Source organism: Mustelus asterias, chromosome 4 (assembly GCF_964213995.1).
Source record: "Mustelus asterias chromosome 4, sMusAst1.hap1.1, whole genome shotgun sequence".
In the NCBI taxonomy this organism is placed as follows: Eukaryota; Metazoa; Chordata; class Chondrichthyes; order Carcharhiniformes; family Triakidae; genus Mustelus; species Mustelus asterias.
The window spans coordinates 24,921,657-24,941,310 of NC_135804.1; positions in this window are offsets into that span (position 1 = coordinate 24,921,657).

Genomic DNA, 19,654 nt, shown 5'->3' on the forward strand with positions numbered 1-19,654 from the left:
GAACCATAACTGCTCCTTCCAAAATAAGCAGTAACTGCAATATAGGACGAAGTATACAAGAAAAAATATTGGGGGCTTGTGAAAAAGCAATGGCAATAATCATAGGTGATTTTAATCTACAGACAAACTGGAAAAATCAGATTGGCAGTTGTAGCCTTGATGAGAAGTTCATAGAACTTTTCTGAGAGAGTTTCTTTGAGTAGCACATATTGGAACCAACCAGGGAGCAGGTTATAATAGATGTAATACTGTGTAATGTGACAGAATTAATTCATGATCTCGGAGCAAAGGCATTTCTCGGCAGCAGTGACCACAATATGATTTATTGTACATCTAGTTTGAAAGGGAGAACAGTGGGTCTAAGATGAGTATTATAAACTTAAATAAGGATAACTTTGTGGGCATGAAAGCTGAGCTAGCATAAATTTACTGGAATACGAGACCAGAGGAAAGATCATTCGAGAGGCAGCAACAGACTTTTGAGGGGATGTTTCACAATACATACATTCCTTCTAGGAAGAAAAATTCTAAGGGGCGGCTCATTACACCCCCATTAACTAAAGAAATTCAGGAAATTATCAAACTGATGGAAAAAACATACACTTGTGTAAATGTGAGTGACAGGTCAGATGTTTGGTCAGAATATAAAGAATGGCAGTGAATTATTAAATGGTTAGTCAGAACAAAAAGTATGAGAGGAAGCTAGCTAGAAATGTAAAAATGTATAGGAAGAATTTCTACAGGTATTTGAAAAGGAAAAGAGAAAAGTTTGTGTTGATCCTCTAGAATGTGACAATGGGGCGTTAATGGTGGATAATAAGGAAATGGCAGATGAAATGAACAAATATTTGTTTCTTGTCTTCACTATAGAAGATGTTAAAAAAAAATGCAGTAATCACTAAGTCAGGAGGTGGAACGGAGAGGAACTTGGTACAATTAAAATCACAAGGGCATTTGCACTGAACAAACTGATGGAGCTGTGGGCTGACAAGTCCTGGGGCCAGATGGACTTTATCCCAAGGTCTTCCAAGAGGTGGCTAATGAGGTAGTAGATGTGTTGGTCTTAATTTTCCAAAATTCACTCAAATCTGGAAGGGTTTCATCAGACTGGAAAGTAGCAAACATGACCCCTCTGTTCAAGAAGGTAGCTAAGCAAAAAACAGCCAAGTATAGTGAGCTTGTTGCCTGTCATGGAGGTATAGGAATTGATCATTAACTAGATTCTAGCTAGGCATTTAGAAAAATTCAAGATGATTGGTTTCATGAAATCACGTTTAACCAATTTATTGGAGCTCTGTGGATAAAGAGGGGCATGTCAATATACTGTACTTGGATCTCCAGAAAGTATTTGATAAGGTGCCACATCAAAGGTTGTTGCAGTGTAGAAGCTGGCATATTAGCATGGATAGGAGATTGGCTGTCCGGCAAAAAACAGTATGCATAAATGGATCTTTTTCTCATTGGCAGGGTGTGATAAGTGGAGTCCCGATCCTCGGGGTCTGTGCTGACACCTCAATTTTTTACAATTTATAACAATGCTTTGATGAGGGGAGCGAAGGCATGGTAGTTAAATTTGCAGATGACAATGATGGGTAAGGAAGTATGTTTTGAAGAGGATATAAGGATTTGCAGATGGAATTGGATGCATTGAGTGAGTGGGCACGTCTCTGGCAAATGGAGTATAATGTGGCGCTTCTCGGCCTTTTGGCTAAGATCAAGTGTAGTTATGCAGATGCTGCACTCGGTTGAGGTCATTGGGTTGCCTTTAAGCTTCATTTTCATATGAAGCAATTTTTAAAAGCGGTATCTCGGCCTTTTGGCTAAGATGCAAATGAGATCAAGCCTGGGGGGGGCGGAGATGTCTGCCTACTCCAATCAGCTTGGCTCATGTAGATCAGGCCCAAGACGGTAGCACGGTAGCACAGTGGTTAGCACTGCTGCTTCACAGCTCCAGGGTCCCGGGTTCGATTCCCTGCTCGGGTCACTGTCTGTGTGGAGTTTGCACATTCTCCTCGTGTCTGCGTGGGTTTCCTCCGGGTGCTCCGGTTTCCTCCCACAGTCCAAAGATGTGCGGGTTAGGTTGATTGGCCAGGTTAAAAATTGCCCCTTAGAGTCCCGGGATGCGTAGGTAAGAGGGATTAGTGGGTAAATATGTGGGGGTAGGGCCTGGGTGGGATTGTGGTCGGTGCAGACTCGATGGGCCTCCTTCTGCACTGTAGGGTTTCTATGATTTCTATGAAGACAGGGTATAGGGTTGCATACCCTGTCTTGTCAGCTTGAATCGGAAATGTCTCAACTTGTTGAGACTCTGAATTGGAATTGATTTGATTGAATTGGAAAAGTACAAAAAAAAATAATGTGGCGCTTCTCGGCCTTTTGGCTAAGATCAAGTGTAGTATGGATAGGATGCTGCACTTGGTTGAGGTCATTAGGTTACATTTAAGCTTCATTTGAAGCAATTTTTAAAAGCGGCATCTCGGCCTTTTGGCTATGATGCAAATGAGATCAAGCCTTGGAGGAGGAGGAGGACTTGCACCTACTCCAATCAGCTTGGCTCATGTAGATCAGGCCCAAGACAGGAGTGGAGGCCCTGTCTTGTCAGCCTGGATCCGAAATGTCTCAACTTGTTGAGACTCTGAATTGGACTTGATTTGATTGAATTGGAATAAATAAATAAAAAATAGCGTGGGAAAATATTGCTCACTTTGGCAGGAAGACTAAATGGCAGTCTTATCATTAATAGCAAAGGATTTCGTTTTAAATTGGCTTGTAAGATTGCATCCTTTGCTATCAATTAATGTGCCAAACCACGGCAATTTTCTGTGTCACCTACAAATTTCCAAATATTCGTTAGCAGCATCAGAGAAATCAATCATTTGCAAATATTTAATATCAGGAGGATTAACAGTGAATGGTTGGTAACTGCCCATTAAGAGCCATGAATAGTGTGAAAAAGCTGAATCAAAATTCCATAAATGACTCTTCTTTTGGCATTTAAGTAAAAACAAACTCTGCTCTAAATGCAGTTATTTTACAGAGAGGAAGTTAACATTCCACACCATCTCACTGATAGAATTGCATGTAGTTCATGCCCCCAAATTGTCCTTCTTCAGAACATGGCTAAATTCTCTACTTATCCCACTCAGGATAGGATTTGGTTAGAGGTAAGGAATGAATTACAGCAAAGCAGCAGATAATGCATCATATATGACAAAATATATCAGCAGAACATGGTTTGCTCAGTATATCAAAATATTTATTTTATTACCATACTGCATTACTATTAAACACATCATAAATTCTATACTAAGTAGCAAAGATGATGAGAGAAAAAAACAGCTTTACAAAGAGGCACATTTGTTCTCGACTCGCCCACAACTGGAAACAACTTCTCCAGACCCACCCATTCAAATGCTGCTAATTTTAGAGGTGCCTCAAGTTTCCTTGTATTCTCTTTTCCAAAGAAAAGAACTATCATTTGCACCAACTTCCCTAATAGTTGCATTGTAAATATTTTCAGCACTCTTAGATGCTTCAATATCATTTTTGAATTATGGATCTCTGATTTGACCATATTTGAAGTATTATGTGCCCTTCTGGTGGGGGAATCTTACCAAAAAGGCCAGGGGGCGATCTTATCAGCGGCGGTGCAAGCCAAGCTGGTAAGATCATGCAAGAGCCGGGAAATCAGGTTTGCGCCCGATTTCTCCCCTCTCGCGATCTCACCGGCACCGGCTATCTAGTGACATCAGCCTCGTGCCCATTTCTGGCACGAGTGAGGTTGAATAAATTATTTAAATTTAATGTACATATCAGTAACGTGATTAGCGAGCCCAGTATGCTATTGTCCAGGCTAACTTGCCCCTGTAGCCTCACCGGAAGAGGTTCCCTCCGGCGAGAATCACAGCTGGGGAGGGAGGGAGCCGCTGTCACCTACAGGCGATCGGTTGGGGGAGCGGGGGCGATATTTCTGGGCGGGTTGGGGTTCCCGATTAGCCGAGGCTGGCTGCAGTAGCAGACCTGTCAGGTCTGCACATGCGCAATGGTACCCACTGCTTGCTGCCAATTTAAGCCCCGCCTCCCCCTGCAGGTGAGGAATGGTTTAGCACATCTTTTCCTGCACTAAGTGGATATGATACTGGATTTGAACTCGCCCAGACATGTGTCAAACTCCCATTTTCACGCCCATCCTGGACTTAGAATTATTTTGGTAAAATTCCCCCCCAGAAGTGCACATAATACTTCAAATATGATCAAATCAGAGTTCCATGTAAATGTAATGATGCCTTCCTGTTTTGTACTCTATTTCTCTAGAAATGACTCTAGGACATTGTTTGTACTGTCTATGATTTACATTACATAGCAGTTCAATTTTGACATTACATAAAGGCAATCTGTTCTTCATAATATGTTGCTCTCTGAAGTGCTTCACTACCCTTACAATTACAGGTTATATTTGTAATGTACATTACACGTTAAACATTCTCTGGTGCATACGACCTGAGGAATTTTCTATGTATTTTAGACCTGTGCTCAATGATAGGCCTTTTTCCAAAGCACCTTTAAAGTGACTGCCCAAGCTTTAGATTTTTCTTTTCAAAAAAAAATTTATTCATAAAGTTTGTAAAGGTACGTAGCAGTTCAAAATTAATTTTACATAAAGTGCAAACCAAATAAATATCTTTCCATATACAATGTGACATTCTTGAGGTGTATCAGTACACTGGTTACAAGTTATATTTACAGTGCTCATTTCAAACATGTCTGTGGATTTTAAACAGTTTTTTGTTGCTTTTATACAATGGCACTGTAGCCTTTCCCCACTAAACCTTTGTGGTGGCTGCCCCAAGTTTTAGAACATTCCCCAGCATTAGTCCTGAAATTTAGAATGTTTCAGTTTGCAAACTTCGGTTGGCGGGAGCTCTTTGCAGTTGAAAACCAGTAAGTTTGAGGCAGTATCTTTAGCTGAGTTAATGGTCCTCCAAAAGGATTTTTATCTTGGTCTGCATCCCTGGGAACAGCCAATAGAACACAGAGACCTCCATTCTGGAGCTGCTCGAATGAATCGTGATAAAACCACTGCATCTCTTTCCAGGTCTTCCTTGCAAGGATACGTTCCCAAAAGGAGGTGGACAAAGGTCCACTGCAGTCACCATGGGGAGGGCCATTCTTGCCAGCAGTCAAACTGCATCTTGGTACTTATTTGAAAATTCTGGTGCTGCAAGACATTCTGTCAAATAACTTTGATGGTCTGCTCAAGGAACCATCCAGCAGCATCCATTATCTACTTTTCCCACAGGGCCGAGGATGATATATAAAAACCATTGCCTGATGTGTGGTCAAAAGTGTTTTTCTGTACAAATGTTTCCCTGAGAGACAGATTGTGTGGCACTGTCCAACTGACTGGAGCCTGCTGCAGTGACATGGCAGGATGTATCCTTCACAACACCAGGGGCAGAGAACCTAAGCATGTACTGACACTTGGTGTTTGCATATTAAGTGTCTACATTCAGCTCGATATATTTGCACATGAAGGTGGCTATCAAAATAAGGGCAACTTTGGCCATGTATTTCCCCCCTCTTATGGTTGTCATTTACTTTGGCTCCTGAGGCCAGTTCAAACTGGTTGCAGTCAACAAACAAACAGTGAATCCAAGCACGAGACAACAATGTCATTCATGTACAGGGAGGCTTAGCTATGTGTGCCTCTGCTGCTTGGGATTGTCACTTGTCTTATGCCTGGATCCTTTCTGATGAACTTGGTAACAGGGGGCCCAGGCTGGTGCTGCCAAGGTGCCAGTCTAGGGGGCATACCACCCACACTGCCGATCCTCTGGGGGTGCCCCGTTTGCCCTCCCTTGACTCCAGCTGGGTCAGACTGCTAGCTCCCCGACAGTGTGGAGCTACTGTAAACTCCACTGGAGTGAAATGCTCCTAGTAGTGTGGGAGAGGCTAGCGGGCCCGGAGAGTTCATTCTGTGGCCTGCTAATAACATTTAAATTATATTATATTTATTTAAATTATATTTAAATGTCCTGTTGAATACGTAACACAGCTCTGCGCCTATATCTGGTGCCGAAATTCCAGCGCTGGGAGACGCGCTCGGGGCCAGATACCCAGTGCGCATCACGCTAATCTGGCTCCACTGAAATCTCCTGACCCGCTGTGCTAAAAAATTAGCACAGCGTGATGGGAGAATCGCCCCCCACATTTTCTTCTTTTTCATCCATTTATCTGTCAATTCTGCAGACCTATTTATGTCTTCCTGTATCTTACTGTTGTCCTCCACCTTATTAGCTATACCCCCATATTTGCTATCAAACACAAATTTTAATGGCTTAAAACCACACCATATAGTTGGCAGCTGCGTATTGTTTTAGTCCGTTTCAATATTACAGGTGTCATTTGGCTGGGATCTGTGTAAAGAAGAACTTATTTTAAAACATAGAAGGGATTACAGAGTAATTTCATGGTCAAACCTCTTTATACACAAGTCTGTTAACACAAGGAAACTTGTTAAAAAGACAGGGAATTGCAACAATATGCCCCCACTGTGGAAGGACTTGTGGACCCAGAATCAGACTCCTCAGTCATCGGAAGACTCAACTTGTGGATCCAGAATCAGACTCAACAAGCCTGATGGATGTCATCATCGTTTTTGAGGGACTGCCCATGACACGTAACTCTAAATGTGATCAAAAATACAATTAATACAAGTTTAGCATAAGTTCTGTACTTGTCCATCATGTCCTGCTGGTACTAAACCCTTGTGTTTTGTTTGCTTTTTAAATAAAAGCTTATTTATCTTCATTGCTATTTTCAATAGTTTCTGTAATTGTACCTCTAGATCCATTTGCTCCACTAATTCATTTGGATTCTTATTAGCCAAGTAATATGTGATCCCTTCATTTTTCTTATGTTAGGAAATACAGCTGGTTTTAACAATTTATATTTCAGTTTAAGTTGAAGCTTATTTTGTGATTCAGTACTTGTGTGCTAAAAAAGGATTAAAACTTCAGTTTAGCTTCATGTGAAACAAAGGTACCTGCATATCTATAGTTTAATTTCACTTTAAACTTTGCCTGCATTGTAATTTAGGGTTTATGACATAAAAGCAATTTATAGACCTTAGAAATGAAGCTGTTGCTTAGCAACCAGAAACTCACCCCAGGATAGCAAGAATTTTTGAGTTGTAAGCTAGAGCCAGGAAAAACATGATCCCAAGGAAGGGAACTGCAGAAAGCCCAGTTCCCAAAAGGAGAAAAGCTGCCAATACAGGTAGGATAATAAAGTAAGGGGCAGAAAGCAAGTCCCTGAAGCTCAAGACAAATCAGAAACCAGGGAATGAAAAGAGAAATCCCAGGAAGACTAAAGTCAAAAGGACAAAAAAAAAACAGAATCTGAACTAGGTACTGTTCACTGAAGTTAAAGAGAGGGGAAGAGACAGGGTCCCCGTTGGATACAAGGCTGTAAGATACTGACCTGGAAATGTTGACTCGCAAAAAACCAGACATCCAAAATACTTATAAGCTTGGTGACATCTTAATACAACCTGCGATGGACTATTCCTCCCAACTTGGTATCCTTTGTGTAGTTCAAAATTGTGTTTTTGATATTAATTGTTAAAATAAATTGTGAATAACGACGGTCCTTGTGGAACCCCAGTTTCTACAGTTTGCCACTCAAAACCCTTTGTCCATATTCTCTGCTTTCGTTCTTGCGACCAGTTAGCTATCCAACTGTTTTATAATTGCCAATAAGTATTGCAAAATTGTGAATCCAATTACAGAAACAAGAAAGCAATAAGCATGACCTATGAAGTTTTGTCAACTAATTTATAAAATGAGGCAGTAATGGACACAGTAAATATAATACCTACGAGTGAAGGATATTGAAATGCCTAGGAAATAATGGCCCATAAAGTTAACAACATTTTTGTCGTCAGAAGGGATGGCTCAATACATGTTCTTAGTCTGTGTGCAATAATCCATAACCAATATGTTAAATCCTAGTTAGCTAATGTACCTGGCAGTAATAGCACAAAAACCACTTTCACTGCTAAAATTATCATTTTCCATTTGCTGTTAAGTGGGCAATAACATTATTAAGCACACAAAAATTCCCTCTGGGGCAACATAACATTAAATTTTAGACTGATATGAATATGTTTACTCTTTCTTTAAGGAATTTGCATTTTCTTATGGACTGCTCTTGTCTTGCCAGCCAAGGCACAATTGCTTCATTGAATGGCAATGACATTTTCCTTCATAAGGGTTCACTTGAGTGAAGTGATGATGAAGATTGTTAAAAATATCTTCATATCCATTGAGACAAAAAAAGTGCAGTTCAACACACATTTACTTTTGCACCATAATTCGGTGTATGGTTGGTTTGAACGTATGTATAGTTGATGCAGATTACTTTATCAAGTGCCAAGTTAAACAATATAGTCACTCTCATTCATCCAGTTGCACAGTCGATGTAGCCTTCTTCCCTTCGTCCTCTCGTAGTGACCTCCAGATTCCAGGAGATAGGGGCTGAGCCCTCAGAATGGCTAGGTGGTAGGGGATGCAGCACCACAGCGAAGGACACCCTCTCTGGCATGTGCTGTAGAGTTCCCTTCTGTGATCTAGGCAGCAAAACCATTGTTTGAGGAGACTGATGGTTTGCTCAAAGGTGTTGTGGGTTGCTCCATGCCTTTCACTTAACATCCTCTGACCTTATGTTTTGGGATAGCAGATAAAGTCATCGGCCATATGCAGAGGGGTCATTGAGTAGCTATCATCCACTGAAACCAGAGGCTTGAATACGGTAGGTTGTGCAGATTGATACAATATCATGCTGCCAGGGTAGCAGACATTCACCAAGATTAACTTCTTGCTGTGATTGCATATCAACTGCATGCTCAGAGTAGTAGTCCTTGTGGTTCTTGTCTTCCTCCCCCTTGACATGGGGAATCTGCAGGATCACGTGCGTGAAGTTGATGGCTCCTTGCACCATCAGGAAGTGTACCATCCTGGTGAGTCCACATGTCCTTTCATCCTGATGTTGCTTCCTCGGGGAAGACAGGATGAAGTCTGCTCTCCTTACTAAAAATGGCTCTCTGACTTCCCGAATGAATCTGTGAACCACTGATGTTGCCTGTTTCCACCTCAGTGTCCTTCATGGCAACTGAGAGGACCATGCATGCCCTGCTTTGAGGTTCCAGGTTGGTAAGAAGGAAGTGGTGCAACTCCCTGATGACCTTGCTGAATCTTAACTTCTTCAGGTACTGCTCTTGGCTAAGATTGAGTGGAGCTCTTGGAACATCCTTTGTGGGTAGGACCACCTTCTCCTCCTCCTTGCAATGCTTTCCACGTTGCCTCTCCCTCTCTACATTCTGGATATTTTGCAGACAAAGTAGTACTGCAACAACTGTTTCTGTATGTTTGTAATGCACTGGTCCTTACTGTTGATCAAAATATCTTCAAATGGCCCTAGCAACTTAAAGCAGCACTTCCTCAATTGTTGCCTTAGCAAACGTAAGTCACAAGTATTTACTTGTTTATCAGCACTTTAAATAGCCCCTGATGTGGGCCCATCTTCAGAACATTTGTTGTCCAATGATGATTAACAAAGATGCTGCCTACACGTCCATTTACCATATCTAGGATCTTGGGGTTTCATCAATTGGAGGAGTGGCAGTAGCAGCACTAAACAGAACAGACCAGGCCCTTGGATACACACAGTGCAGACTTGGATGGTGGCAGGGGGAGGAGCAGCAGTGGCATATGTGCAGTAAAATAAATCAAGGAGCAATGTCAATGGACAACAGATGGTGATTGGTTGATGAGTATGACAGTTATCTTTGTTTATCAAAATGAGGGAAGTGGGTTAAGAAATTTAGTTAATTACTTTAAAAGTTTTTAAGTTCGGTAAATTTAAAATTTGCTATGTTTAATTAGGCTTAAGTCTAAGTAAGTCATATGTTCTATTTAAATTATTAAAATATAAACTATTTAAATAAAGTGCTGTTAGCACAGGGAAAGCAACTGTTCAGTGAGTAGTTTATTTATTTATGTCTTACGTTCAGGTGCACATAGGAGATATCTACCTGCGTGTGCCACTCTGGGCAACACTATGCAGGTGACAGCCAGTGATGCATTGCATCTGTCGGCCTCTGTCATGCCATTAACACAACTCATTTTTCAATCTGGAGAGTTTTAGGATGGTGTTTACAGTCAGAGAAAGTTACAATGATTGGGTGGGCCCAGGCTTTAAAGTCATTTAGCACAAGTATGAGGCATTGGAGATGGTTGCCAATGTGGAGCAGCCAGGACAGGAGTGGGTGAGTGTGACATTGCAACATAGGATATGCCACAGAATTTTAGATGAACCACAGAAGGTGGAGGATGGGAGGCTGAGGAGGAAGAAAAAAAATGGAATAGTTATATTGGGATATGCAAAAAGTAAGGATTGAGCATTAAATGGGTTGATGTAGGATAGAGGCGGACTGTTATGGGGTGGAAGTGAGATTTCAGGAAACGTAGTGGAGGACATGCCCCTGTCTACATCAACAGTGGTAAAGTGGAAATGGTTGAGAGCTTCAAGTTTTGAGGTGTTCAGATCACCAACAACTTGTCTTGGTCCTTCCACACCAACACTATAGTTAAGAAAGCTCATCAGCACCTCTACTTTCTCAAGAAGCTAAGGAAATTTGACATAGCCACTACGACTCTGACCAGTTTTTATAGATGCACCGAAGAAACCTCTCCAGATGTATCACAGCTTGGTATGTCTCCTGCTCTGACCAAGACCGCAAGAAACCAGCTTCCCATTCATTGACTCTGTCTACACCTCCCGCTGCCTCGGCAAAGCAGCCAGCATAATCAAGGACCCCACGCACCCCGGACATTCTCTCTTCCACCTTCTTCCGTTGGGAAAAAGATACAAAAGTCTAAGGTCACGTACCAACCCGACTCAAGAACAGCTTCTTCCCTGCTGTTGTCAGACTTCTGAATGGGCCTACCTTGCATTAAGTTGATCTTTCTCTACACCCTAGCTATGACTGTAACACGACATTCTGCACTCTCTCGTTTCCTTGTCTATGAACGGTATGCTTTGTCTGTATAGTGTGCAAGAAACATGTGACAATAGTAAATCAAATCAAATTTTTAAAAAATCAAACTACAAAGGGTTGTGAACGTAGCCCAGTCCATCATGCAAACCAGCTAGCCTCCCATTCACTGACCCCACCTCCACTTCCCGCTGCCTTGGAAAAGCAGCCAGCATAATTAAGGACCCATGCACCTCGGACATACTCTCTCCCAACTTCTTCCATCAGGAAAAAGATACAAAATCCTGAGAATGTCTACCAACTGACTTAAGATTCGCTTCTTCCCTGCTGCCATCAGACTTGAATAGACCTACCATATATTAAACTGATTTTTCTCTGCACTCTATCTGCAACTGCAACACTATCTTCTGCATCCTTTTCTTCTCCCCTAAGTACTCTAAGGACAGTATGCTTTGTCTGTATAGCACACAAGAAACAATACTTTTCACTATCACAATACTTGTGACAATAAATCAAATCGAAGGAAGTCGGCAGTCTTTGAGATGGAAAGAATGTAGGTTAGTGTTAAGGCATGGTTGATGATAAATACCGAGCTGTTCAATTCTCAGAAGGACAACTTGAAACAACTGTCTCACACTTATTTTCTTTGCAATTTGTACAGAATGAGGAGAGGCTATTAAGTCCGGAAATAATGTCACCAACTACTTGATTTGATTTATTATTGTCACATGTATTGTGATGATTTTATAGTAAAGTAAATGTTTATTAATAGGAAGACCATATAAAAATAGAATTATACTTAAACACAAGGATTTCTTTACACACTACCAATATTTAAAACAGTTCCAAACAATCTTAATTTAACTACCTTCAGAGCTAACCTTCTCCGTATCTGTTCAGCAACTTTTGTAGGTTTTTAAATCTCTAGAAATTCAGTAATTTTTGCCACATTGTGCCTTTAAATTCTCTTGGGGTGTATTATGAGGTTAACCACAAACCACAGCTTTGTTCTGTTAGGAAATTAAAGGTAATTTTAAGGGATTTATTTTTTATTGGTAAACATTAGAAATAAGGTAAAGTTTTAAGTGAGTTTAATTTAATGTTTCTGTGCCTGGAAAGGTAAAACCTAAAGTGAGATTCATGCTGGACAAAGGTGTTTATGTTGATGGAGGTTTGTGTCAATTCTAACTGTGATTCTATTGTGCTGAGAGAGGGCAACAGCATGAAGAGTAAATAAATCATCAGTGGTTGCTTAGCAACTGGGGCCTTGTAAGTTAGAGAAGCTTTAAAGTTTTAGTTTAGCTAATTTATTTGCAGTTGCAGATAGTAATGCGAGGGAAGGCAGCTCTCACAGCTCTGCTGAAAGCAGTTGGTTTTAGAATGCTAAAGAAGGAATATCACTGTCAACCTTGCTAGAAGAAAAGCCACACCATGTAGCAATAGTTAAGAAAACAAATGCAGGAAATCTAAAATCCAACTGCTTAAGGAAATTAGAGAAATTTCCAAAAAGCCTGGAGTTAACCCAACAAAGGAAACTGGGAACCAAAACAGATTACTGTTCAGTAAAGTCACAGAGTGTTGAAAAGGCATTCAATTATGAGAGGCCAGAAGGATATCTTAAGTAGTGCTAACGTTTGTGAGAAATTGTGAGAAACAGTTTTGGAGACACTATTTGAAGTAATTGTGGAAATTGGTGGCTGAATCTCAGAGTTTGTGTGAAAGCCTTTAAGACAAAGAGTGAGATTCCCTGGCCTACCCGCAGTGTTTTTCTCGGTGACAGGAGGCAGAACACAATTCACTGGCTGAGGGATCTTCTGGTCCCACCGCTGTGAATGGGAATTCACACTGAAGTCACCGGGAAACCCATGGCAGCGGGTGCCCTGTCGGCAGGACCAGAGAATCCCATGAGTGTGAAAGGCCAGAGAATTCCAGCCGAAGGAAACCTCAAGGGGAGAGATATAAAATCCAGAAGCAGCAGAGGGAAAACATAATTTAAAAATAAGATTAGTAAACGTGACTTTTGAAAGTGGAGTTTGAAATCGGTCGTTTGGAAGCTGGAGTTCAGTGAGACAAGATGACTCATGGTATAAGAATCATCTTGGGGGAATTTGAGGAAAAATCCACAGAGATTCATTCGGGTTCAGAGAGGAGTCTTACCACAGTCATCTTGTGTGCTTAAAAGGGACTTTGTATGGTAATGAGACCATTGCAGTTTAAAATGTACTTTGTAATTGCGTTAATTTTAAAACCTGAGTGTAATTGTTAAGCTAACGGGAGGAGTAAAGGAGTATTGTATCAAAATCACGTTTTATAAAAAAGAAATAAAAGTTGTGGTCTTTTGAGCTAAGGCTCCATTCTGGGATCTTCCTGTCCAGTTAGAACACCACCTGGGATCATAACAGTTTACGCAGCTTGCTGGGATACGACCCGCAATTCCTGCTGTATGCCGAGATGTAAAACAGCTATTTCCATAGATTTCAGTACATAAACGAATTAGGAGCAGGAGAAGGACACTTGGCCCCTCAAGCCTGTTCCACCGTTCAATAAAATCATGGCTCATCTGAATTTAATCTCAACCCCATATTCCTGTCTAACCCCGATAACCTCTCACCCCCTTGTTGATCAAGTATCTATCTAATTCTGCCTTAAAAATATTCAAAGATTCTGCTTCCATTGCCTCTTGAGAAAAAGAGTTCCAGAGACTCTCAGCATTTTGAAAGAAAAAAATCTCCTCAGTTCTGTCTTAAATGAATGACCATTTATTTTCAGTGATCCCTTGCTCTAGGTTCTCCGACAAGAGGAAACATTCTCTCATCTACCCTGTCAATACCCCTCAGGATCTTGAAGGCTTTGACCAAGTTGTTTCTATTTTACTAAACTCTAGTGGACACAAATCTAACCTCTCCACATATTCCTGGTATTAGCCGAGTCCAATATCTCCTTAAATAGGTTTTTTTCCCTTTGATCTCTCCATTGTCTCACCCAGTCTCTTTAGAAATGTTTTCTCTCAGAATTGATTAACTTAATTTCTTTGCTTTAACTTTTAGAATTTAAAAGTAAACTCACCCTATTCGTATTTTACCAATGACACTTTCCCTCGCCACCCTTTATAACTTCTCTTTTGAACCACAACAAACCACAACTGGGCGGCACGATGGCACTGTGGTTAGCACTGGTGCCTCACAATTCCCGGCTTGGGTCACTGTTTGTGTGGAGTTTGCACGTTCTCCCTGTGTCTGCTTGGGTTTCCTCTGGGTGCTTTGGTTTCCTCCCACAGTCTTAAAGACGTGCTGGTTAGGTACATTTACCCGAACAGGTGCCCGAGTGTGGCAACTCGGGGAATTTCACAGTAACTTCATTGCAGTGTTAATGTAGCCATGATGTGGAGTTGCCTGGGCTTGCAAAATCTCACTAACTCACTAACAAAATCTCACTAATCTCACTCACTAACCAGGCGGCACGGTAGCACAGTGGTTAGCACTGCTGCTTCACAGCTCCAGGGACCTGGGTTCGATTCCCGGCTTGGGTCACTGTCTGTGTGGAGTTTGCACATTCTCCTCGTGTCTGCGTAGGTTTCCTCCGGGTGCTCCAGTTTCCTCCCACAGTCCAAAGATGTGCGGGTTAGGTTGATTGGCTATGCTAAAAAATTGCCCCTTAGTGTCCTGACATGCGTAGGTTAGAGGGATTAATGGGTAAAATATGTAGGGATATGGGCCTGGGTGGGATTGTGGTCGGTGCAGACTCGATGGGCCGAATGGCCTCTTTCTGTACTGTATGATTCTATGAACTATCCTGGCTGGAGACAATTCGCACCTCTTTAACCTGCGCTTAACCCTCTCTCCACTCACATTGTCTGTACCTGTAAAGACTTGATTACCTGTTAAGACTTCATTCCAACCATTATCTTTGTAATTGAGTTTGTGTCTATATATACCCTGTTAGTGAACAGAACTCTTCACTCACCTGATGAAGGGGCAACACTCCGAAAGCTCATGCTACCAAATAAACCTGTTGGACTTTAACCTGGTGTTGTGAGACTGCTTACAGTGTTAATGTAAGCCTTACTTGTGACTAATAAATAAACTTTAAACTATTCAAATCTACTCCTGTTTTGTAAACATCCTTATTAAATTACCTTAGGTAAACATGTTTGAAAAATTCCTAGATTCATTAACATATCAAACCCAGTTTAGATTATCACTTTCATTCTGTTTCTGCCTGAATTACCACTCACACATCCCTAAAAGTTGTTTTTAAAAAATGACAGAAATATTACCAACAATTTCTTGGGTTTCCTGATAGTTAGGAGGGTCAGTTTGTGGTTGAGTAATTCTATGACGTTGTAGTTTGGTTCCACTTGAGACCTCGGATGAGACTGTTGAAGGTATAATTAGGAAGTTTGCAGATGACACGAAAATTGCTGGTGTTGTGAGGATAGTCTTAGGCTACAGACTGATTGATCAGCTGTGCAGAGCAATGGAAGATGGAATTTAATCCTGATATGTGTAAGGGGATGCATTTTGAGAGGTCCAATAGTGGGATATACACAATGAATGGTAGGGCCCTCGGGAGTACAGAGGAACAAAGGGACCTTGGGATACAAGTCCATAGATCCCTGGCGGTGCCAACACAAGTAGATATGGTGGTGAAGAAGGCAAATGAAATACTTACCTTCATTAGCCACGGCACAGAATATAGGAGCAGGGAGGTCTTGGTACAACTTTATAAAACCTCGGTTAGGCTCAGATGGAATATCATGTGCAGTTCTGGTCACATTATTGGAAGGATATGATTGCACTGGAGAGGGTGCAGAGGAGATTCACCAGGATGTTGCCTGGGATGGAAAGGTTCAGCTATGAGGAGACTGGATAGGCTATGGTTGCTTTCCCTGGAGTAGAGGAGGATGAGGAGGGATCTGATAGAGCTATACAAAATTATGGGAGACAAAGAGAGGGTAGATTGTAAGAATTTATTCCTCATGGCAAAGGTGTTTGAGACCACAGGGCATAGGCTTAAGGTGAGGGGTAAATGGTTTAGAGGGGATCTGAGGAAAAATCTTTTCACCCAGAGGGCGGTGGAAATTGTGGAACACACTGCCTGAGAGGGTGATGGAGAAGCATCTGGATGAGCACTTAAATTGCCAAAGCATAGTGGACTATGGTCCAAGTGCTGGTAAACGGGATTAGTATAGATTTATATTTGATGGTTGGCATAGAGATGGTGGGCCAGTGTGCCTAGTACTGTGCTGTTTGACTAATGGCCAGGGAGGTGTATGAAATATGTAAAAGAGTACAGTTTGTGATGGGGCTGATGACTTTGATTGTTTCATTATTTGACTAGAGGAAACTCAATGTCTGGATCAACAGACCAATAACACAAAGACAGTGGAGGAATTGAGAGTTTCATTATTTGACTAGAGGAAACTGAATGTCTGAGTCAACAGACAAATAATACAGACAGCGAAGGAATTGAGTGAAGTGTTGGAAAATTAGGCCGGGTGCCATCAGCCTGCATGTGGTATTGACCCTACATTTATGTGTTATGTTGCCAAGGTACAACATCTGAGTGAGGAATGGTAGGCATGTCAAGATAAATCCTTGGGGAAGTCTGGAGTTAATGATGCATGGATGGGAGGGGACACTATTGCTGGAGATTCTATGATTCATCGTCTTCAGTTTCTGGGCTCTGCCCCTCACTTCTTGTAGCCTTGATTCCTGGGATCTGACACCTGCCGCTCCCTGGCCTTACTTCATGCACTCTGGGTCTCATTCCTCCTCTCCTTTGTTTCTGGGCTCCTGTTCTCTGCCTTCAGTCATTGGGCTCTGGCTCTTGCTGTTCCCCGGCTACAGCCACTGGGCTCCCATTGATAGCTCTTGATGACAATGAGTCTGAGAGGTGGGAATGGCATGAGAAGGGCAAAGATATAATTTCATTGCAAATGTTTTGTGTGTCGAGTAAAATATCATTTCTCGATCTTTTTAATTTACTTGAGCAATGGTGACTGTGAGGAATCTATTTTTGATTTCTGCTCAAGTGAACTGATTTACTTTGGTCCAGAAGTTCTGAGCCATCAGAGGTAAAATCAACTGTAACTCTTGATGACTGTCCAGTGAGCAGTGATGAAAAATTACTTGTTGGCACCACGTTAAGACAGATTGACTTTGGTACCTTTTGACACTCATTAGACTCATTAGATAAAAAAGATGAATGGAGAAAAGATATTTTAAGACTGAGTCACCGCCTTTAGTAGAATAAGTGGAAATATTAGGTTAAAATTGCAGGGACTAGAAATTGAGCCAAAAAAAACAGGTTCAGACCTATTGGGTATAGCCAAATCCCTAAAAACAGAAAATGCTGAAAATACTCAGCAGGTTATGGCAGAACATGTAAAGAGAAGTAAAGGTAACATATTAGCTCCATGGCCTTTCATCAGAACTGGGAAAAGTTAGAGATGTAATAGGTTTTGAGCAAGGGGTGGGTGCGATAAGGATAAAAGGAAGTTCTGTGATAGGGTGAAAGTCAGGAGCAGAGATGATCTTCCAGAGTAAAGAGAATGGTGACACAGCAAGAGAAGAAACAGAAGATTTGCCTAAAACAAGTCTGCTGTTGATTGAAAGAAAAAAATACTGAAACAAGCCAATAGGCAGAAACAAACTGTCGCAGTGATTGTGATCTGAAATTGTTGAACTCAATGTTGAATCCAAAAGACTGTGGAGTGCCTAATTGAAAGATGAGGCACAGTTCCTCAGCCGAGCGTTGAGCTTCATTGGAACAGTGCAGTGCACTGCGGATCGAAATGTCAACTTGAGGCAGAGAAAGTGGAGAATTAAAATGATAGGTCACTGGAAGCTCAGGATCTTACTTGTGGACTGAATGGAGTCAATCCATGTTTGATCTCCCCAATGTAGTGGAGACCACATTTTGAGCCATGAATAGAACACTGAAAGAACATTGCTTCACCTGTACTGAGTGTTTGGGACTTGGATGGGGAGGAGAGAGAACATAAAAGAGCAGGTTTACATCTTCTATGTTTGCGTGGAAAGTTGCCATGGGAAAGGGACAGGATGTTGGGAGTTGCTGAGGAGTGGACCTGTGTACCACAAGAGTTCGTTCAAGATGTTGAAAGAAGAGAAGAGGGGAGTATGTGTTTGGTGGTGGAATCACACTAAGTGACAGAAACAGCAGAAAACTATCTTGAATATGGTGTCTGGTGGGGTGGAAGGTGAGGTGGGCAAAGGGTGAGAGCAGCATTGCAGGAAATATGGTGGACACAGTGCAGGACCCTGTCATCCACAGTGGGGTGAGGAGGGTGGAATACTTAGTTGAGGAAAAAATACATTTTAAGAGAGGTTGCATAATCAGAACTGATGCAATGGAGATAGAATAACTAGGACAATAGGATGAAATCCTTTCAGGTGTAGGGTGTAAGTGTTGTCAAAATAGTTGTGGGAGTCAGTGGGCTTATAATGCATATTAATTGATAGCCTACTGCCAGTAATGGGGACAGAGAATTCAATGGAAGGGAAGATGCAGAGATGAAACATGTGAAATTGAGAGGGGTGAAAATTGGAAAAAAAGTTAATGAAGTTTTCCAATTAAGGGTGACAGCAGGGGGGCCCTTGAGAAAGGCTGGAACAAAAAACATTTGACATTCTACAAAAAGGCAGGCATAGCTCAGACCCATGCGGGTACCCACAACAGAACCTTATATTTGGAGGAAGTGATAAGTTAAAGGAGAAATTGTTCAATGAGAGTACATGTTCAGCCAGGCAGACGAGGGTTTTGATAGGGATCTATTCAAGGAAGAACTGGTGGGAAATGGGGGCGCAAAGGAATTGAACATGTCTGGTAAAAAGATGTTTAAGGCCAGGAATTTGGAAACTTAAAGTGATGGAGAGAATCAGAAGAGTCACGGCTGTATTTGGGGAGAGAATGAACAAGGGGAGGAAAAAAATGAGAATGAAAGAAGTCGGTTTAGTGGGGCAGGAGCTGGTTGAAACAGTGGGTCTACCAGGGTAGTTCAGTTTATGAATTTTGTTAAGGAGGTAGTAATGAGCTGGGTCGGTTGGAGGACTATGAGGTAGGAATCTGTGCAGGCAAGATCATCAAAGGACGAGTTCAGCGATTGTTCTGTAAACAATATTGGGTGGTGGGGTCATGGTCCAGGGAGTTGGGAGGAGTTGCTGGAGAGGTGGTGTTAGTCCATTCGTCAGACATCCGCAGCAATCTATCGTGGACAGACCTTCTTTCTGTCCTTGGCCCAGCCACCCGTTGCTCAAACCCCAATGCTTCTCCTGAAAGGTCACAGACCCTGAAACGTTATCTCTGCTTCTTTCCATAGATGTTTGTCAATAACCTGCCGGTCATTTACAACGGTTGGATTTTTTTTTCCTGAAGTACAAAACATACGACTGCAACTTAACCGACTCCGGCGGACAACAATCACCCACCCAACGCTAAATCGAAGGCTGCGCAATAACCGCGCACCGCTCCAGTCGCGGGCTCGGTGCGTGTGCGCCTGCGCGGGTGGGGGACGGAGACATGCGTACGCGATGACGTTTTCCACGGCGGTTGTTGGGAGGGGGGGAGAACGTGCGT